Below are 15,062 nucleotides of genomic sequence, written 5' to 3'. Positions count from 1 at the left end.
GTCCCCTGGAGGTAGGAGATGATGGAAGCCAAGGAGACCATGCAGAACTTTAGCTTTTTCATGTATCTGTTGAGGTTTTGGAGGTCCAGAAGAAGTCTGAGACCACCAATGGCTTTCAGGATTAGGAAATATCAGGAGTAGAACCCCCGGCCCCTCAACTCCGCTGGAACTCTTCCACGGCTCCCAACCTTAGGAGCGACTACAACTCTTGGGCTAGAATTTTCTTGTGAGAAGGGTTCCTGAAGAGGGACAGAGAGGGAGGCTGGGAAGGAGGGGAAGAACTGAATTGAAGGGTATGTCCTACTGCTATCGAGCTTAACACCCAGCGGTCTGTCATAATATGGGCCCAAGCCTGACAGAAATGGGAGAAATGATTCACAAATACGGAGTAGGTTGGATCAGAGTCCTGTCCTGGTATGTCATCCCCAAGCATCCCATCAAAAGGACTGCTTGGACCCTCCTTCCCCCACCCCCCCAGTGTTTGGGGGGAGTAGACAGACGTGGAAGAGGATTCTGGAGGTCTTCTCCTAAAGCCCCTGCTCCTCTTCCTGTGAGAGTCCTGCCTGGCAGGCGGTGAGAAGAATCAAGAGGCCAGTTGAGGTTTATAATGCTTCCTCATGGGCGCCAGTGTTTACACGCATCGGGACTTCAAAGTAGCCCTGGAGTCCTTTACACTGTGCAGCCTAGAGTCTGTTTGCTTGGAAAAGAGCGACATGCCCTCAAAAGAGCAAAGTCTGTTGGACCTTGTGTGGTAGGCTGAAGGATTGAAACCATGAGCTTCTGCACATTGCTACTGCGGAGCACATAGATTGCACTGCCGAGTCCACCGCATCCAAGGCCGCTTGTTGGGACACCTTTGCCACGGACTTCCCTTCCTCCAGGAGAGATGCAAATTCTCATCTGGATTCCAGGGACAACAGTTCCTTAAATTTCAGCATGGAGTCCCAAGAATTAAAATTGTATCTGCTCAGGAGCACTTGTTGGTTCGGGATCCTGAGCTGTAGGCTGCCTGTTGAATAGACCTTTCTGCCAAAAAGGTCTAACTTTTTGGCATCCTCGGCCTTGGGGGTTGCCCCTTGTAGCCCCTGTTGCTCCTGTCTGTTGGCTGCTGACACCACCAAAGAGCCCGGGGAGGGGGTTGTATACAAACATTCATATCCCTTAGACCTGGAACAAAGTATTTCTTTTCAGTCTTCTTTGCCATCGACTGAAGGGACACTGGGGTCTGCCACAATGCCTCTATGGCGTCCATAATGCCTTCATTAAGGGCAGTGCTAGTCTTCATGGGCCCGTTGATGTTAGGATGTCCACTAAGACATAGGAGGATTCCCAGACCTCCTCCACCTGGATGCCCAGGTTTTTAGCCACTCTCTTAAGGAGCTCTTGATGAACCCTATAGTCATCCTGAGAGGGCACTATGTCCATTCCTGCCATTGCCTCAATCAGAAGAGGAAGTCTGTATCAGTAGGGGGCACTGTATTTCTACCTCAACACCAGACGGATCTCGCGGAGTCGGCTCTGGGTATTAGGTACAGGCTTCAGTACCAAAGCCAGGATGTAGATCGGAGCAGAATGGAGGCAGCACTCTGGCCTCAGATGCCACAGAGTCCGACCTTCCAGATTGGGGCCCCTGCATCAGTGGAAAAGCCCAGGGGTTCCAGAAGAGCCACTGTACTGGCATCTGCCATTGCCCCAGGGGTTATGCCGTGGGTGGGATTCCCTGGGCCAGGTCCATAGTAGGATAGTGCAGGCTGGAGTGATGGTACCAGCTTCTGCGTGAGGTATATGACTCTGCCTCTGAATCAGACTCCGAAGACTCCCTGTCAGAAGACTTGGGAGGAGTGGTGCTCACCGGTGCCGGTGATCAGTGCAGAGAGGAAGAAGATTGGTATTGGACCATCATAGCAGGTTTCCCCTTGGAAGGCACAAGGGTCTTGGCACCACAGAGGTTCTCCCCACCAGCAAGGAATCTGCAGGCTCCTACACAGCCAGGGATGCTGGGACCAGCATTGAGAGGAAGTCTCTTGGTGTGGCAAATGCCTCTGGAATAGATGGTAATGCCAAAGCATTGGTACCTCTGGTGGCTCTCTTGCATTGGCGAGTCCATCGGTGCCGGACTCAGTGGTACCCTCTCTGGGGCCAGAGTCAACAGCGCTGCACAGATCACCAGGGCTATGGAGTGGTCCGACGCAGGTCACACTCTGCTAGTCTCTCCATGCCCTGTCAACCTCAGGATCGGGGAGTGTCCTCTGTCAGACTTCCTCTGCTTTTTCCTAGGCACTGGAGATGATGCTGAGATACTCGTGAGGTGGACAAAGTGTTTGTCCTCAGTACTGGTGATGAGGAACGGCGCCGAGGATTCCAAACAGCCATCAGGGTGCTCCTCACCAAAGCTGAAATATTTGGTGCAGAGTCTGAGTGACCAGGCTCCGAGGAAGGTATTAGTACTGCCTCCATTAGGATGAACTCCAATCTAGTGTCCCTGTCTTTTCCGGTGAGGGGCCTGAAGTCCTTATAGATCTTACGGCACTCCCAAACATGAGCTTCCCCCAGGCACTTAAGCCAGCTGGAATGGGGGTCGCTCACAGGCATAGACTTGTGACACCAGTCATAAGGCTTAAAACCCGAGACTAGGGTATGCCCCGGCATCGGAGCAGAGATGAACTCTGCTAAATGGAGAACTACTAACAGAAAACTTAACTATTATGTAAAAGTTAACTACATACAATAAAAAGAGAAAAGTCCACCGGGAGAGTACTTGCAGAATTGCAAAGACAAAGTACTGCCAGCGACCATCACAGGCGGTAAGAAGGAAGTGAGAGGGTACGCATCAGCAGGACTGTTTATACTGGCACTAGGAGCGCGCGACTCCAGGGGGCACCAGAGCTGACCCAACAGATAGCACCGAGGGAAAAAATTTCTGGCAGCTGTGCTTGGGGAAAGCACACACCTACATTGGAATGGACATGTGCAAGTACTTGAAGAAGAAGAGCGCAGCAGCTCAGCTCCACTCCCCCCCTCCTGCCCTGTGACCAATGAGTTGACTCCTCTGCTCCTCCTCACCTCTTCCCCTCAGCAGCACCAGGCTTGTAAAGGAGCAGAGGGAGTTAAGAACTCCTGCAGCTGCTCCTCCCCCAGCATGGAAGAGAAGGGGAACCCACTGCACCACCCCAGGGCTTGGATGGGGGATTGTGGGCAGCACTGACTTGGAGGCCAGAACTGTTGGGCAGGGGTATGGGCTGATATGGGGGTGATGCCAGGCACACACACACACACACTCCCACACACACTTTTCATTCCACTTTAAGCACTGTGCCTGTATCATAAATAGGGTCCCACCAAATTCACAGCCATGAAAAATGTGTCACAGACCGTGAAATCTGGTCTTTTGTGTGCTTTTACCCTATACTATACAGATTTCATGGGGGAGACCAGCTTTTCTCAAATTGGAGGTCCTGATCCAAAAGGGAGTTGCAAGGTTATTTTAGGGGGTCATGGTATTGCAACCTTTACTTCTGCGCTGCTACTAGTGGCAGCTCTGTCCTCAGAGTTGGGCTCCTGGCCAGCAGCCACCACTCTCCAGCTGCCCAGCTCTGAAGGCAGCGCTGCCGCCAGCAGCAGCGCAAAAGAGAGGGTAGCAGTACTGTAACCCCTCCTACAATAACCTTTGACTAACCACCCCCCGCAACTCCTTTTTGAGTCAGGACTCCTACAGTTAACACCACTGTGAAATTTCAGATTTAAATAGCTGAAATCATGAAATTTACTATTTTAAAAATCCTACGACTGTGAAATTGACCAAAATGGACCGTGAATTTGGGAGGGCCCTAATAATAAAATACAGTAAGTAGTACACTATATAAGAACAGCTACAGTTGTAATTAATGCTTGTTTAGTAATTTTGGGTAATTTCTTGTCAGATTTTAAAACAGTTTAATATGCAACAGTCTATTTCTCCTGCACTTCTAACACCACTCATCACTCAGTCACTTAAACACATTTTTCATAGTGCTTTAATTATCTTCCTCTCAAACAGATCCCATTCTAGTCCTACCCCACTTGTATGAAGAAAAGATGTGAATCAGCAACAAACTGCTAAACAATGGCTATACCTTCCAGGTCTGAGTTTCAAACAGATGAGATATCTGAACACAGACCTTACATTTTAAAGGTTTTACTTGCATCGTAGCAGATATCAATAATGTAGAAACTGAAGTTAAGAGAAAATGCTGCAGTTCCATTGGAATTTTCAAACATATGCTGTGGGCCTGTTATACAACTAAGTGGGTTTCTATCTGAAAGAATGGGGGTTGGAAAAAGTATCATCCCTCATACAATTTTTGAATATTCCATTGAACAAATCTTAGCTGTGTTCCCTTAATACCAAATTGCTTTTTTCTTTCTTCTCAAATGACTTTACAGTGGGTTTTTTTCCCCTCTAACACCTAAAATAGTTTTACAATGTGCATTGATATCTGACAACTAAAATGAAACTCTGGTATAAGTTACACTACTGCTTGGCTAAACTATATTTGGCTGTGTCCATGTTTTACATAAACCTCTCTCTCATATGTAGTACTACTAATTATAGAAAAGGCTGTTACACGGTATGGCTATTTTACTGAGTACATGTCTTCATAAAACAGATTGAGTATATATCTGTATAAGATAAACAAAGTCAAACTTTTCTGCCCTATTGTATTGTTATTTCAATACAAACATACACACATTTTGGAATAAATGTTGTCCATACAATCATTACACATTAATTTGTTAAGCTTCAATGTAACTGAGAAACTTTTAATAACAACTGTTATTAACATTAAAGTTAAGATGTATGTAGACCCAAGAAAGTAACATTACAAGGACAAATATTTAGAGAGATGGCAATAAGAGTTTGGCCAACTCTGAAAAATTATCATTAGTTTGCCAGCCCAGGTACAAAATCTATTTATCTGGAATTTATTATGATTAGGGCCCTATATAAATCATGAGTTCATGGAGGGCACAGAAATCATGAAGATACCCCAAAACCATGATTTTCCATTTTTTTTTTAAAAAGGAAAAAATGTCTGTAATAAAGTATTTAATATGAAAAATTACCTTTAGCTTAAAGTGTTGCACCCATGTGTGGAAGAACAGTGTTATGCACATGCGCAGCAGAGGTGCATTACAGAAATCTGAAAAGGCAATCTAGGTGGGAAACACTGCTCACTGACGACAACAGAATGATGCATCCAAAAAAGTTAAAACGTTGTCTGCAGATGATCACACAAAAGCAGTATTTATCAAAGAATCTTACACAGTGATAGAGTTAAGCTCTTCTGTACCTCCTGCAATATTATTGTTGTCATTACAGAAAAAGAGAGCCTAATACACCTCTTGAATCACATATTCACCAAAAGAGAAAGTCAGGAATACAAAGCAGTATGGGCAGCTGCTTTACTTGCTAAGAAACAATACCCGTGATTTCCTTGTTTCAAAATTGCACCAAAAAACATGAAACGTGTAACTATAAATATTGATCCACCCGAGGTGTATGTTTACGCAAATATCCCTCTTGAAAAACTGGACAACCCGAGCTAAGGGAATTCTTTGGATGGAATATAGCAAAAGGTGGAGAGATTTCTTCACATCTTAGCTGGATTGATGAATATTTACTTGAAGCTGATGAGGTGTCACAAGCAGGATTATGGAACTCATGAAGCAGTCAGGTTGTCTGTGGTCACAGATGAATCAACTGGTGGCCAAGATGAGTATGTGTCACATAATTTGTTTTGCAAGGCCTAAATGGTGAAGACACACCTGACTCGAACCTGAAAGCTGTCCTTGCTGATACAATTTATTTACAGGCTGTTTGCAATAGCTTGTGCAATGGTATTGTAGTTAAGTATCTGAATACCTTTGGAATGGATTTTGATTATATAAGTGCATTTATATCTGAAAACACATCCTACATGTCAAAAGCTTACAAGCAAGTGCTTCAGGGCTTACATCTTAACTCGGGCCAGGTCTACACTCAAGATTTAAGACACACCTGAGCAACATAGTTAAGCCAACCTAACTCCTGGAGTAGACAGCACTGGGCTGATGGAAGAATTTTTCTACCTACTCTTGGGGAGGTGGATTAACTGATGGGAGAACTTCTTCCATCACTGTATTGAGTGTATACACTGAAGCGCTACAGCAGTGCAGCTGCAGCATTTCAAATGTAGACAAGTGCACAGTTCATCTTACCTGCAATGCTCACACAATAGACCTTTCTCGAGACATTGGGATGACCAATTTCCCACACGCTGACAAGCTAACAGTAATAGTCAAAAGGTTTTTCAACGTTGTCTGAGCAGAAAATTGTGTTTTAAACAGTATCTGCAAAGCGTAGTCCAAGCTGTGGGTTCCAGTTTTCCTGTAAAATTGCACCCTGAACCACTTAAAATGAGATGGGGAAGCCAGTATGTTGCTATTGAATATCATACAGTCTATTACTTTTTACTCCGGTTTTGTGGAGGAGAAAAGAAAATTACACCAGACATGGAAGCATTGAAGAGCTGAAACATCTGGTGGAAAAATCAGAAATTTTACAGATAAAACTTGACTTCATCAGAAGGCATGGCAAAGAGCTTGTTGATTTAAAATGCAATTTTTTCCTCAATGTTTAAAAACCTTTTTGACTTGCTGCTAGCGTATCAGCATGTGGGAAACTGGTCATCCCAATGTTATTAGCAAGGTCTATTATGTGAGCATTGCAAGTAAGATGAATTGAGCGCTTGCCTACACCTGAAATGCTGCAGCTGCACTGCTGTAGCACTTCAGTATAGACACGCAATACAGCGATGGAAGAGGTTCTCCCATCAGTGTAGTTAATCCACCTCCCCAAGAGGAGGTAGCTAAGTTGACAGAAGAATTCTTCCATCGACCCAATGATATCTACATCAGGGGTTAGGCTGGCTGTAATCCTGTGAAATCCATATTCATCAAATGTACAATCAAAGTTGACTTAACACATATTGAGCACTTAAATGTTAGCAACACAGCAGTGACACAGGGATTCAAAACCCATGGATTAAAACTTCTATTGAAATTTCAGATAAGCTTTCAAACTATGACAATATTAATGAAAGAAAACCGTGTTTCACCCAGCGAGTATAGCAGTTCCTTAAAGGTGTAAGGGTGTTTGATCCAATGCAAGTATGTACATTAAGACTGGATCCCAGAGGGGGGCTCTCAGCTCCCACACTGCCCCTCTTAAGTCAGTGGAAGCACTCTCAGTGAGGATGCACACCACCGACAAAGGAGTGTAGTGTGGCCATGAAAAATTGCACTAAATTACTGCGGTGGCTGTAAGTCGATCTAACACAGGTTGACTTAAGTTTACGGGCATGTCTACACTACAGACAGAACAAATCCACTGTTCTAGCTGGCTCCTATTGTAAAAGAATTCAAAGGTTCTCCTGAGAGAAATTTAAGCTTATATTACCAGCATAGACCCTAACTTTGTCTGTGTAACTCTCAGGACTAAGCATTGTCTCCCTGATCCCTTTTTGCTAGATAGCATTTTCTGTTGATGGTGAATTGTTAGGCTAAACCTTCCCAGATAATTCCTTATAGTGATATTACTCATGTCACAAGTTATGGGGAAAGAAGCGATACCATTTAACTCTCCAAATTAACAGTAGTTGTAAAGAGCAGCAGCACCACACTTATTTTAGAAGGAATACAGTTTTACATATAGAAAAAAATATGAAAAGTTAATACCTGCTTACTGACCATAATCTATAGCAGAACCATACACAACAGCATGAGGAGTCTCAGTTTGCCACTCCATTCTGAACTGTCAGCTAAGTGGGCTTGTAAAAAGATATATTCAGATCATGCATTTCCAACTTCTAAAATACATTGCTATGTCACCACATTCCATTTTTCACAGCACACAACTCCAAACTCCATCACATTAACTACTATTTCTATTACAGATTTCTCCAGAATATTCAGTTATGTGAATCCCATATCATAGGAACATAAGGGCAGCCATACCGGGTCAGACCAAAGGTCCATCTAGCCCAGTATCCTGTCTTCTGACAGTGACCAATGCCAGGTGCCCCAGAGGGAATAAACAGAACAGGTAATCATCAAGTGATCCATCCCCTGTCGCCCGTTCCCAGATTCTGGCAAACAGAGGCTAGGAACACCATCCCTGCCTATTCTGGCTAATAGCCATTGATGGACCTATCCTTCATGAATTTATCTAATTCTTTTTTGAACCCTGTTATAGTCTTGGCAGGGTGGATAAAAATCAATGATGTTTTTTTTAATTAAAAAAAAAACAGTTTTTTTTAGTTTAATTAGATTTTTTGATAACATGCTTTTTGAGGAAAAAACCTATCTAAAGATAGTTTTAATTAAGATACATTATAGCTCAAAGATATCTCATCGTGGAATAGGGATTATAAATACTAATTCTATAATATGAGACAATATATTCATGTAATGTTTAAGAAAAGTTTTGTAAATGAGTTTCAATAGTTCATGGATAAGGGACCCAATCTTATGGGGTTCCACAGGCTTCTATATATATTATTCAGGTTAATCTTTCTATCTACCCAATGGGACTCAGTGCTCAGTCTAGACGATATCATCAGAGAAGCTTAGTTTTGCAGTTTGAGAACTGTGAATTTGTGTCTCCAGAGGTAACATGCTTGTTAACAGCAAAAATGTTTTTAAATAAATAAATAATATATAGTGGTGAGAAACAACAGACCTCAACTCTATTGGCCCTCTGCAAATTTGCGTACACAGAGTCAATCCCTTACCTCTCTCTAAAAGTGCAAAGTTTCAAAAAGTCCAATGAATAGAAGATTGTTGGGGCGGAATAGATCTGGACAAGGAGAAGAAGTCTGGAGATGAATGTGAGAAGCAAGCGACATATGCTTGTTTTGTTAAAATATTATATGTTTGCTGTTGAAGAAAAAAATCCAGAATACTTAACGTTGTTGTTTTAGTTAAATAAAACAATGTAAATGTCTGTCTGGTGATGTTCTCTTCTTAATACAGCATGGCAAGGAAAATCCTTAATGATTAACCTGTTGAATTGGAGATAAATATTTATGACGTCATTGGGAGGTGAACTACTTCAATTACCTTTGGTAAATGAAATAACCAATCATTCATTTTTCTCATATAGATGTAAAAACTAATCTGAAAAATTTTCAAAATAAATCACTTTAAAAATGTATAGTGTGTACCTTCTAAAAATGAAACCTACATTTATCTCTGAGTTGTGAAGAATATGTATTAAGGTTATAACAACCAACAAGAACGCACTTTTATGTAGAAAACCATGATTAAATCGATATTTCCTGACTAGTGATTTAAATCATGATTTAAATCAAATCTACCCTGAGTCTTGGCCTTCACAACATCCTCTGGCAAAGAGTTCCACAGGCTGGCTCTGCTTTGTGTGAAAAAATACTTCCTTTTGTTTGTTTTAAACCTGCTGCCTATTCATTTCATTTGGTGACACCTAGTTCTTCTGTTATGAGGAGTAAGTAACACTTCCTTATTTACTTTCTCCACACCAGTCACGGTTTAATAGACCTCTATCCCATCCCCCTTTAATCGTCTCTTTTCCAAGCTAAAAAGTCCCACTCTTATTATTTTCTCCTCATGCAGAAGCCGTTCCAGACCCTTAATTATTTTTCTTGCCCTTTTCTGAACCTTTTCCAATTCCAATATATCTTTTTTGAGATAGGGTGATCACATCTGCATGCAGTATTCAAGATGTGGGCGTACCATGGATTTGTATAAAGGCAACATGATATTTTCTGTCTTCTTATCTATCCCTTTCTTGATGATTCCCAACATTCTGTTCGCTTTTTTGACTGCCGCTGTACACTGAGTGGCTGTTTTCAGAGAACTATCCACAATGACTCCAAGAACTCTTTCTTGAATGGTAACAGCCAATTTAGACCCCACCATTTTATATGTATAGTTGGGATTTTGTTTTCCAATGTGCATTACTTTGCATTTATCGACATTTAATTTCATCTGCCATTGTGTTGCCCAGTCCCCCAGTTTTGTGAGATCCTTCTGTAGCTCTTCACAGTCTGCCTGGGACTTAACTATCTTTAGTAGTTTTGTATCATCTGCATATTTTGCCACCTCACTGTTTACCCCTTTTTCCAGATCATTTATGAATATGTTAAATAGGACTGGTCGCAATTCAGATCCCTGGACGACACCACTATATACCTCTCTCCATTCTGAAAACTTGACCATTTATTCCTACCCTTTGTTTCCTATCTTTTAACCAGTTACCAATCCATGAGAGGACCTTCCCTCTTATCCAGTGGCAGCTAACTTTGCTTAAGAGCCTTTGGGGAGGGACCTTGTCAAAAGCTTTCTGAAAATCTAAGTACACTGGATCACCCTTGGCGACATGCCTGTTGATCTCCTCAAAGAATTCTAGTAGATTGGTGAGGCATGATTTCCCTCCACAAAAACCATCTCAGATTTGGATCCAGCTTTTCATCTTGATAGTAGATCCCTGAATAAAACATATCTGAGAGGAAATTCAGCTACTGTGTATTGGGAAAGTAGATTGAACAGCCTATACTAACACGTGTATAATTTAATTATTAATCACCTATTCAAGATGACCATTTATCACATTTAGAATGCTATATACTTCATACTGGATTCATGATGACAGTGTTTAAAACACACATCAAACCTCCTGTTCTCTCACACTTAGCCCTGGTCTACACTAGGACTTTAGGTCGAATTTAGCAGCATTAAATCAATGTAAACCTGCACCCGTCCACACGATGAAGCCCTTCATTTCGACTTAAAGGGCTCTTGAAATCGATTTCCTTACTCCACCCCGACAAGTGGATTAGTGCTTAAATCAGCCTTGCCGGGTCGAATTTGGGGTACTGTGGACACAATTCGACGGTATTGGCCTCCGGGAGCTATCCCAGAGTGCTCCATTGTGACCGCTCTGGACAGCACTCTCAACTCAGATGCACTGGCCAGGTAGACAGGAAAAGAACCGTGAACTTTTGAATCTCATTTCTTGTTTGGCCAGCGTGGCAAGCTGCAGGTGACCATGCAGAGCTCATCAGCAGAGGTGACCATGCAGAGCTCATCAGCAGAGGTGACCATGATGGAGTCCCAGAATCGCAAAAGAGCTCCAGCATGGACTGAACGGGAGGTACGGGATCTGATCGCTGTATGGGGAGAGGAATCCGTGCTATCAGAACTCCGTTCCAGTTTTCGAAATGCCAAAACCTTTGTCAAAATCTCCCAGGGCATGAAGGACAGAGGCCATAACAGGGACCCAAAGCAGTGCTGCGTGAAACTTAAGGAGCTGAGGCAAGCCTACCAGAAAACCAGAGAGGCGAACGGCCGCTCCGGGTCAGAGCTCCAAACATGCCGCTTCTATGATGAGCTGCATGCCATTTTAGGGGGTTCAGCCACCACTACCCCAGCCGCGTTGTTTGACTCCTTCAATGGAGATGGAGGCAACACGGAAGCAGGTTTTGGGGGCGAAGAAGATGATGATGATGATGAGGTTGTAGATAGCTCACAGCAAGCAAGCGGAGAAACCGGTTTTCCCGACAGCCAGGAACTGTTTCTCACCCTGGACCTGGAGCCAGTACCCCCCGAACCCACCCAAGGCTGCCTCCTGGACCCAGCAGGCGGAGAAGGGACCTCCGGTGAGTGTACCTTTTAAAATACTATACATGGTTTAAAAGCAAGCATGTGAAAGGATTAATTTGCCCTGGCATTCGCGGATCTCCTGGATGTACTCCCAAAGCCTTTGCAAAAGGTTTCTGGGGAGGGCAGCCTTACTGCGTCCTCGATGGTAGGACACTTTACCACTCCAGGCCAGTAACACGTACTCGGGAATCATTGTACAACAAAGCATTGCAGTGTATGTTTGCTGGCGTTCAAACAACATCCGTTCTTTATCTCTCTGTGTTATCCTCAGGAGAGTGAGATATCATTCATGGTCACCTGGTTGAAATAGGGTGCTTTTCTTCAGGGGACACTCAGAGGTGCCCATTCCTGCTAGGCTGTTTGTCTGTGGCTGAACAGAAATGTTCCCCGCTGTTAGCCACGGGGAGGGGGGAGGGTTGAGGGGATAGCCACGCGGTGGGGAGAGGCAAAATGCGACCTTGTAACGAAAGCACATGTGCTATGTATGTAATGTTAACAGCAAGGTTTACCCTGAAAGACTGTAGCCACTGTTTTATAAAATGTGTCTTTTTAAATACCGCTGTCCCTTTTTTTCCTCCACCAGCTGCATGTGTTTCAATGATCACAGGATCTTCTCTTTCCCAGGGGCTAGTGAAGATTAGAAAGAAAAAAAAACGCACTCATGATGAAATGTTCTCTGAGCTCATGCTGTCCTCCCACACTGACAGAGCACAGACGAATGCGTGGAGGCAAATAATGTCAGAGTGCAGGAAAGCACAAAATGACCAGGAGGAGAGGTGGCGGGCTGAAGAGAGTAAGTGGCGGGCTGAAGACAGGGCTGAAGCTGAAAGGTGGCGGCAGCATGATGAGAGGAGGCAGGATTCAATGCTGAGGCTGCTGGAGGATCAAACCAGTATGCTCCAGTGTATGGCTGAGCTGCAGCAAAGGCAGCTGGAGCACAGACTGCCACTACAGCCCCTATGTAACCAACCGCCCTCCTCCCCAAGTTCCATAGCCTCCACACCCAGACACCCAAGAACGCGGTGGGGGGGCCTTCGGCCAACCAGCCACTCCGCCACAGAGGATTGCCCAAAAAACAGAAGGCTGGCATTCAATAAATTTTAAAGTTGCAAACTTTTAAAGTGCTGTGTGGCATTTTCCTTCCCTCCTCCACCACCCCTCCTGGGCTACCTTGGTAGTCATCCCCCTATTTGTGTGATGAATGAATAAAGAATGCATGAATGTGAAGCAACAATGACTTTATTGCCTCTGCAAGCGGTGATCGAAGGGAGGAGAGGAGGGTGGTTAGCTTACAGGGAAGTAGACTGAACCAAGGGGCGGGGGGTTTCATCAAGGAGAAACAAACAGAACTTTCACACCGTAGCCTGGCCAGCCGTGAAACTGGTTTTCAAAGCTTCTCTGATGCGTACCGCGCCCTCCTGTGCTCTTCTAACCGCCCTGGTGTCTGGCTGCACGTAACCAGCAGCCAGGCGATTTGCCTCAACCTCCCACCCTGCCATAAACGTCTCCCCTTTACTCTCACAGAGATTGTGGAGCGCACAGCAAGCAGTAATAACAGTGGGAATATTGGTTTCGCTGAGGTCTAAGCGAGTCAGTAAACTGCGCCAGCGCGCCTTTAAACGTCCAAATGCACATTCTACCACCATTCTGCACTTGCTCAGCCTGTAGTTGAACAGCTCCTGACTACTGTCCAGGCTGCCTGTGTACGGCTTCATGAGCCATGGCATTAAGGGGTAGGCTGGGTTCCCAAGGATAACTATAGGCATTTCAACATTCCCAACAGTTATTTTCCAGTCTGGGAATAAAGTCCCTTCCTGCAGCTTTTGAAACAGACCAGAGTTCCTGAAGATGCGAGTGTCATGTACCTTTCCCAGCCATCCCACGTTGATGTTGGTGAAACGTCCCTTGTGATCCACCAGAGCTTGCAGCACTATTGAAAAGTACCCCTTGCGGTTTATGTACTCGCCGGCTTGGTGCTCCGGTGCCAAGATAGGGATATGGGTTCCGTCTATGGCCCCACCACAGTTAGGGAATCTCATTGCAGCAAAGCCATCCACTATGACCTGCACATTTCCCAGGGTCACTACCCTTGATATCAGCAGATCTTTGATTGCGTGGGCTACTTGCATCACAGCAGCCCCCACAGTAGATTTGCCCACTCCAAATTGATTCCCAACTGACCGGTAGCTGTCTGGCATTGCAAGCTTCCACAGGGCTATCGCCACTCGCTTCTCGACTGTGAGGGCTGCTCTCATCTTGGTATTCATGCGCTTCAGGGCAGGGGAAAGCAAGTCACAAAGTTCCATGAAAGTGCCCTTACGCATGCGAAAGTTTCGCAGCCACTGGGAATCGTCCCAGACCTGCAACACTATGCGGTCCCACCAGTCTGTGCTTGTTTCCCAAGCCCAGAATCGGCGTTCCACAGCATGAACCTGCCCCATTAGCACCATGACGCATGCATTGGCAGGGCCCATGCTTTCAGAGAAATCTGTGTCCATGTCCTGATCACTCACGTGACCGCGCTGAGGTCGCCTCCTCGCCCGGTATCGCTCTGCCAGGTTCTTGTGCTGCATATACTGCTGGATAATACGTGTGGTGTTTAATGTGCTCCTAATTGCCAAAGTGAGCTGAGCGGCCTCCATGCTTGCCTTGGTATGGCGTCCACACAGAAAAAAGGCGCGGAACGATTGTCTGCTGTTGCTCTGATGGAGGGAGGGGCGACTGACGACATGGCTTACAGGGTTGGCTTACAGGGAATTAAAATCAACAAAGGGGGTGGCTTTACATCAATGAGTATTTCAGGCAGGACTTCACGGAGGGTTCCAATAAGAAATGGTGCACCTAAATTATTGTTCTTATTGGAACAAGCAGGTTGGTCAGGCCTCTGGTGATACATGGCTAGATTTACCTCGCTGCACCTTCTCTGTGAGTGACTGCAGTGTGACCTAGAGGAATGAGTCCCCTAGACGGGGGAGAGGGGGAAGCAAATGAGCACAAAACAAATCTGGTCTATTTCTTGTTTTGATCCACTCCATCTATCTTTTACATCTTTGGCTGGCAGCAGACGGTGCAGAAGGACTGCAAGCCATCCACATCTCATGGCTGCTCGGCAGAAGATGGTACAATAGGACTGCTAGCAATCCGTATCGCCTGCCTGCTCACCATAACATGGTTCAATAGGACTGACGGCAGGACTAAAGAGAATGACCTGGTCAAGTCACTTCTAATGTAGTCCCTGCACCCATGTCTGCCCAGGCGCTCCTGGCCGACGTGGCCAGGAGCACCTCAGACATGACGATGATGGCTACCAGTCCTATTGTACTGTCTGCTGCCACAAGGCAATG

At 44.8% G+C, this 15,062-nt stretch overlaps 1 protein-coding gene across 2 annotated transcripts in view; it reads right to left on the bottom strand.

Annotated features, from left to right (window-relative positions):
* STAM (signal transducing adaptor molecule) overlaps positions 1 to 15,062 on the bottom strand; it is a 78,881-nt gene that overhangs the window by 41,274 nt on the left and 22,545 nt on the right. The gene's annotated exons all lie outside the window — the stretch shown is intronic.

Source organism: Natator depressus, chromosome 2 (genome assembly GCF_965152275.1).
Source record: "Natator depressus isolate rNatDep1 chromosome 2, rNatDep2.hap1, whole genome shotgun sequence".
In the NCBI taxonomy this organism is placed as follows: Eukaryota; Metazoa; Chordata; order Testudines; family Cheloniidae; genus Natator; species Natator depressus.
Note: the sequence above shows the minus strand (reverse complement) of the source record. Positions and strands in the feature narration are given on the sequence as shown.